We start from the raw sequence: 7158 nt of genomic DNA on the forward strand, positions 1-7158 counted from the left end.
CACTTTGTTGACTGCTGCTTTAATCCTTTCCAGGATTACTCTTGTAAGCACTTTGCTTGGCAGAGACAGTAGCTGGATTCCTCGCCAATTTTGGCAGTCTCCCAGATCCCCGTTTTTTGGCAGCTTAACAATAAGTCCTCTACGCCATTCTGATGGTACCTGTTCTTGTTCCCATATATTAGCGATGAGACCTTGCAGGATGTCTACTGTTGTCTTTAGATCTGCTTTCAGGGCTTCTAGGCTAGGTATATTAGGAATTTGGGGTAAAACAAATTCCTTCACAATAGTTTTTATCAACAAACGATTTATCAATAACATATCAAACTCCAAAAAAAAGTCCTAAAAAAATCTCCGTGCAGTCTCCGAGATATCACTGTTTAAAGTGAAGTCAATTATAAGATTAACGATGGTACCGCTACTACACCATACAACCGTATTTTACCGGAACCGGTGTAGAAGTAAACAATGTGCTCTGAGCAGCGTTCATTATTTAGATCACTTTCTTGGCTGTTTCCAGCTATAAGCAGCATTTTCTAGGTAAGTAATGTGTTTCAGAATCAAAAATATATAAAACAAATAACGCTAGTCTTATGTAAGTTCAATTTTAATATTTGTACCCGTTTCTTAAAAATGAAAATGAAAATCGTTGCAGACGACGGAAACTCGTTTTTCGCTTGACATTATATATTTTTTCAATTTTCGGCTTTAGATGATATTTGTTAAGATTTCTACATCGTAAATTATGAAAACATCAATAATATATGCACATATGATTGATATTTAAATTATTTAATAGACAAACAACAATATATCGCACGATTCATTTTTTAAACTACGGAAGGGTGAAACGCCATCAAAATTAAAAAACAGTGAAAAATTAAATAAAGAACTAATGTTTTGTTTTTAATTCTTTTTCAGGGGGAGATGTTTGTTTATCAAAATCACGTCTGCTATTATGAGCTTGCTGGTTTTTCAGCTTCATATAGATAAAATAAAGGTATTTTAACTATATATTTATATATCTTTAAACCATTTAGACATAGCTCTACACGTAAGAAACTTCATATGAATAAAAATAAAATATACATGATAAACTGGATAAGGTCTAGTTTCTGTTGTTGTTTTTTTAATTATTATATACAGATGTAATAATGTAACTGTAACATTAATACTTTAACTTATAATACAATAATGTCTGGATAAAGAATCAAACAACACTAAAACAAATATGCTTGTCCCTTCTTTTTCAGAATCATGTCTGCTGTTATCGTCAATTATTTACCTGTGTGTGATGTCATGAGACAACTGTGCTTTCCCTGCATATGAGGAAACAACTGTATATAACAAAAAATGAGGTAACCAAATTTTGTGTTGTACTTTAATAAATTAACAATATATATGGTTTTAGAAGATGAACTAGTAATATGTGAGATCATTTACAAAAACATCAGTAAATGGCTAAGTCTATCTTTATATTAGGATTATAGCTGTAAATATTTCCATAGCCCTGCTGGCTGCATTTATAAACTTTTTTTGAGGGGAAAAAAAGTACTTGATAATATATAGTAATATTCTATTTGTGTAAAATGCATGTAGCTTTAAACATTTTTTCAATATTTCCAGTCTGGAAGTAACCAGTATAGACATAACTAAAAAGGTGTGTGTCATCTGTGGAGAGCAAGATGACCGTCAAGTTTCAAAACTTGGAGAAAAGGGATGTCAATGACTTTCATTAGCTGCAAAAAACTATAAAGGTATTCTAACTAATAAATTAGTATTCATTTAAAATCATGACGAATAATAACATAACCTAACAGAACAAATGGTTTATTGTTATTGTTATGCAAGGCCTCAGGCCCAAAATAGAATTATTCAACAATCATCCAATGTGATGAAAACCGAGATATGTTATTAATAATATATTATCAACACGCAGAACAACATGAAACTCAAAGACATGGACAGACAATGTATATATTATATCGTATAATAATTTGACATGCAATTAATTGAAGTTATATCTTTCATAATAAGAGTACTTATAATGTCGTGAAACACTTTTATATAAATAATTACTCAGAAACTTCTGTCGAGTAGTAAACGCTTCGTGTTTATATTTTGCAATAGCAATTACACTCGTTCTGTCATATTTCGACATCATTGTATAAAACAGATTTAAAGTTATATAATGGTTTCCAACAATGTCCATTAAATATATAATAATATTTAATATAATATAAAGAAGTGAAACTCCAGCTGCTGGAGCAGTATTGAATTTTCATTAAAACAATTAATTGGTCCTTTATTTAAGGCAAGTGACCGATTGCCCAAACAGTACAAAACAGCACAATACAGCACAATATAAACCAACATAAACACAAAATATGAATAAAGCTGGGGTAATATAATAACACATTGCTATCAAGGTTAATGTATTAATCAAATTAAATAGTCCACTGTTATAATGAAACACTTTATATATTTATATACATGCAATTAAATACTTGTAACACACAATTAACAAAAGTTTAACTTTTTTTCAGACCAGATTATCGTGTTTGTTCTGGGACAATATGTGCATATCGACTGCCGTAAGACATATTGCCACCCAAACCAAACCCAAACCAAACCAGTAGTAGAAGGAAATCAACATCAAACTTAATGTCAAGTCCCAAAACCAGGCAATCAACAAATGGAAATTCGTTTGACTTTGGAACAAAATGCTTATTTTGTGGTTCTAATAATCTAATATTGATGCAAACAATAACATTTTTGTTGAAGACTTAATAGATAAAATTCTCACGAAAGAAACCAAACCAGAGACACTGCATGAAAACCTGATGATAGCCAACATGATGGATCAATATGACAAAACCAAAATAGAGGTAGCCAAATCCAGAACTGCAAAATTATGGCTACAATACATGGAAATGGTTCACATCCTTCAACAATTCATAGCAGCTGAGCGCTTAGGAAATTGGAAAGGACTCCTGAATGCTTTGCTTCGGATGCTTCCATACTTTGCCTCCGCTGGACACAACCTCTATCTCAAATCCGGTTACATATATCTACAACAAATGTTAAATTTGGAAGAAACGAACCCAGTCATTAACCATCACTTTTGTAAAGGCAATCATGTTATACGAAGAAGCGAGCGTTATTGGGTGGGTCTTTCAACAGACCTAGTAATAGAACAAGTTCTAATGAGAAGTGTTAAGTCAGTAGGGGGGATGACACGTGGCAGAGGAATGTCTGAGGTACAACGAGCACAATGGCTGCTCTCTGTGCCTGCCTGTTCAGAAATGAACAGTGCAATGCAGGACTTTTCCGGTCAAACCTATGAAATAAGTCCCCAACACATAGAGTTCTCTCAATCTAGAATTCAGCATGACAATAAGGACAGGGCCACCTTCAAGGATTTTTTACAAGAGCATATCCCTTCCTTGATGAACAATGCTTAAGAAACATTAAAACTGGTGCCCTTGCTGAGAATAATGTTAGTGGATGCTAAAAGTATAGGACAGAAAATAATTAAAGAAATGGAAGAAAAAAAGGTATTGACATTTTGTATAGGCGCACCAATCAGGTCGTGACTCTTGGTTCTAAGAACAATTTGAGGGTTTGCGGTGATGAAATTTCTGTTGATCCACAGCTCTTGTTCCAAAGACTGATCTCTGCAGCAGATTATACTATCGAAGACACAGAAACACTTTTTAGCTATGAGTTATGCGCCAATCCATCCTCAATATTTGATTCGTCTGGTCATCTTCGGGAAGCACAGAAGCCATTACTTGCAAATGGAATTTGGGATTTGGGAGCTTGTGGAGTAGATAAAATTCCAGATGTTGATTTTGTACTTGATGGTGGCTCACTTCTAAATCGTATACCTTGGGCGTATGGTGCATCTTTTGGCGAAATATGTACTCAATATACAAATTTGGTGGAACAACAATATGGAAAAGCACATATCGTTTTTGACGGATACATTAATGGACCTTCAATAAAAGATGTTACACATCAGCGTCGATCAAAGGGAGCTACGGGCATTAGAATTTTATTTAATGAAAGTACACCGTTCAAAACCAAAATAAATAAAAGTTTCTCCTTAATCCAAACAACAAACAATGCTTTATTGAATTATTAGGTACACATCTAACTGATAAAGGTTGTCATGTACTTAATGCCAGCAATGATGCCGACCTTCTGATCGCTTAAACTGCTGTAGATATTTCAACTGATGATAATGTAGTTGTTGTTGGAGAGGACACTGATCTGCTTGTGTTGCTTTGTCATCAAGCTCAATTGAACAGAAAAAGAATATACCTAAAGTCGGACACAAAGACTAGTGTTAAAAGAAAGAAGATATGGGATATTACTGAAAAACAAAAAGTGCTGGGGTCTGATATTTGTTACATTTTACCATTTATACATGCATTTACAGGTTGTGACACCACATGGAGGATATATGGTATTGGAAAGGGTGTTGTTCTGAAAAAAGCTTTGAATGATTCGAACTTCAAAAACCAAGCAAAAGTTTTTATGAACACTTCTTCACATTCTACAATTGAGGAAGCAGGAGAAAACGCATTCAAATGTGTTTACAACGGAAATCAGATTGTGGATTTGGACGCTCTACGATTTAGAAAATTTGTGCAAAAGGTTAACACAAGTAACAATGTGGTACAAGTTGAAACTCTTCCTCCAACTAAGGCGGCAGCAAGGTTTCATAGCTTTAGAACATATTTACAAGTCCAAACCTGGGTCGGTAGTGAACTAAATCCATTAGAGTGGGGCTGGAGAAAAGAGAATGACTTGTTGACACCTGTTAAGTTTAATATGTTAGCAGCGCCTGAGCGGTTATTAAATGTCATACGATGTAACTGTAAAACCGGTTGTGATACCAAAAGATGTAGCTATCGGAAACATGGTTTAAAATGCACGGGTTGTTGTGGTGAATGCAAAGGAACAAGTTGTAGTAACGAACAGTCATTTATTGAAGAGCTGGATATCTAGAATTGAAAAAATCAGATATCTTTCAATGTAAATGTAATTGGTAAAGTGTTTAACATAAACCATCAAATGTTTTATAACTTGACATAAGCAAAGCATAATTGCTCAGCTAGTAGTGTTAATTGTTACGTATCATCGTTTTTTAAAATTCAAATCAATAATGAGATGAGATTGTATATTTCAAACACACTTTCGGTGTTAAATGTTTTAATATATATCATATTATATTATATATAATATAATATTATACCTAAACTGTAATGTAGCTTGAATATTGCCATTAACAAAGAATTTTTTTGTTAAGTTGTTAAGGCTAATTGTTATGTTTTGATTTTTCAATAAGCATATTGAAAATGCAGAAATATCTTGATTATAAAAAACTTCATCGAATTAACGCAAATTTCGATTTTTTAGTCAATTTGTCATATGTTGAATGAAATATTTTCATGTTAACGTAAAACTAAATCAACTATCATACATTCAGAGTTCTCTTTCATGCAAAGTCTTAGAATGAACTATGATTGATTAGTATAATTGCTAGCGTTGAAACGATAAGGGTTCATGCTTTATCACATGTTATTTCATCAAATTACTTACAAAATGACTAAAAAATGTAATTTCTGAAAAAAATATCACTTATTCAAGATAGATAATTTGAAAAATGTTACATATATATCATATTCCACCATATAATGATAAATTAACATTGAAATAAATGGAAAATGTATGATTATTCTTTCGTTGTAGATAAATTCCAAAAATGTGTGATGAAAATTATGAAAAGGGCATGTTTCCCCCAAAAAACACATTTCCCATCAAAATACAGCTTAGGACTTTTTTTTATAAGCTTCTCCTTTCATTTTAGAAAAGAAAACTGTAGATACCAATTGTGAAGGAATTAGTTTGAGGTTAAGTGTTTTTTTGGGCTAATATACCGAGCCTATTCATGTGGAAAGCTGTCTAGGCCAGGTGCTTTGTTGTTCTTCAGTTTCTGTACTGCCTTGATGATCTCTTCTCTACTGATGGACCCCATGTATATATTAAGGTCTTCCTTTGCCTCAATTACTGGTGGGCTTTTAACTGGTGTGCCATTTAGGAGTATTTTGAAGTGTTCGCTCCATCTCTCCAGTTGTTCTTTTGGACTAGTCAGTGTATCTCCATTTAGGGATTTCACTGGTTTGCCAGAGCTCGTGCTTCTTCCTGACAGTTTCCTTGAAATGTTGTATACCGTCCTCATGTCACCTTTTTCTGCTGCTTCTTGTGCTTGTTCAACCATCTGGTCTACCTGCTTGCTTTTATCTCTTCTTGCACTTTTCTTGACTTCCTTCCCTTTCTCTCTCTATTCCTCTTGCAGGGTCTGTGTTCTTGCCCTGGTCTTGGCTTGTAGTAGCCTGTGTCTAATTTCTTTCTTCTGTTCTATCAAGCTGATAATTCCTTCAGACAGCCAGCTCTTGTGTGTCTTCTTCCTGCACCCCAGTACTTCATTGCATGTGCTCTTGAAGACTTCTTTGACAGTGTCCCATTTGTCGTACACAGTAGCTTTTTTGAGATTGGTGAGGGCTTGGAACCTATTAGATAGGGCAATGGTGAAGTCTTGACGCACTGACCCTTCTTTTAGTTTAGAGGTATTGAACAAATGCTGTCTTTGCTGATCCGATTTCTTCACTCTGGCGATCTGAGTTTGGCTATCACCAGGTGGTGGTCGGAGCCTATGTCTGCACCTCTGTAAGCTATTTCATCAGCTAGGGTTCTTCTCCATCTTCTTGATATGGCAATGTGGTCAATTTGGTTCTCTGTTGCCATGTCTGGTGATCTCCAGGTCTTCTTGTGGATATCTCTGTGTGAGAAAATGGTACCCCCAATGACAAGATCATTGTTGGCGCAGTGGTCCGTGTATAGTTCACCATTCTCATTCATAGTGCCCAAGCCTTCTCTTCCCATCACCATCTCTTTTCCTGTGTTGTCTGTGCCGACTTTTGCATTCATGTCTCCGCTGACAATGACTATGTCTCTTCTTGGTGCTCTGTCAAGTACTCCTTGAAGCTGTTCATAGAACTCGTCTTTGGTGGCTTGTTCTGCTTTGTTTGTAGGAGCGTAGCACTGTATCAGTGTGACATTATGGAATTTCGACTTAAAGCGAGCTGTCAT

The 7158-nt window shown here is 34.7% G+C and overlaps 1 long non-coding RNA gene across 1 annotated transcript; it reads left to right on the forward strand.

The window, feature by feature from the left end:
• The first annotated feature begins 910 nt into the window (after positions 1-910).
• On the forward strand, positions 911-2620 carry LOC127847279 (uncharacterized). Its single transcript, XR_008033897.1, has 4 exons — positions 911-997; positions 1251-1355; positions 1624-1754; positions 2544-2620. It is a non-coding gene; the product is annotated as an uncharacterized LOC127847279 (long non-coding RNA).
• The last annotated feature ends 4538 nt before the right edge of the window (positions 2621-7158 follow it).

This window comes from Dreissena polymorpha, chromosome 10, assembly GCF_020536995.1.
Source record: "Dreissena polymorpha isolate Duluth1 chromosome 10, UMN_Dpol_1.0, whole genome shotgun sequence".
NCBI lineage: Eukaryota > Metazoa > Mollusca > Bivalvia > Myida > Dreissenidae > Dreissena > Dreissena polymorpha.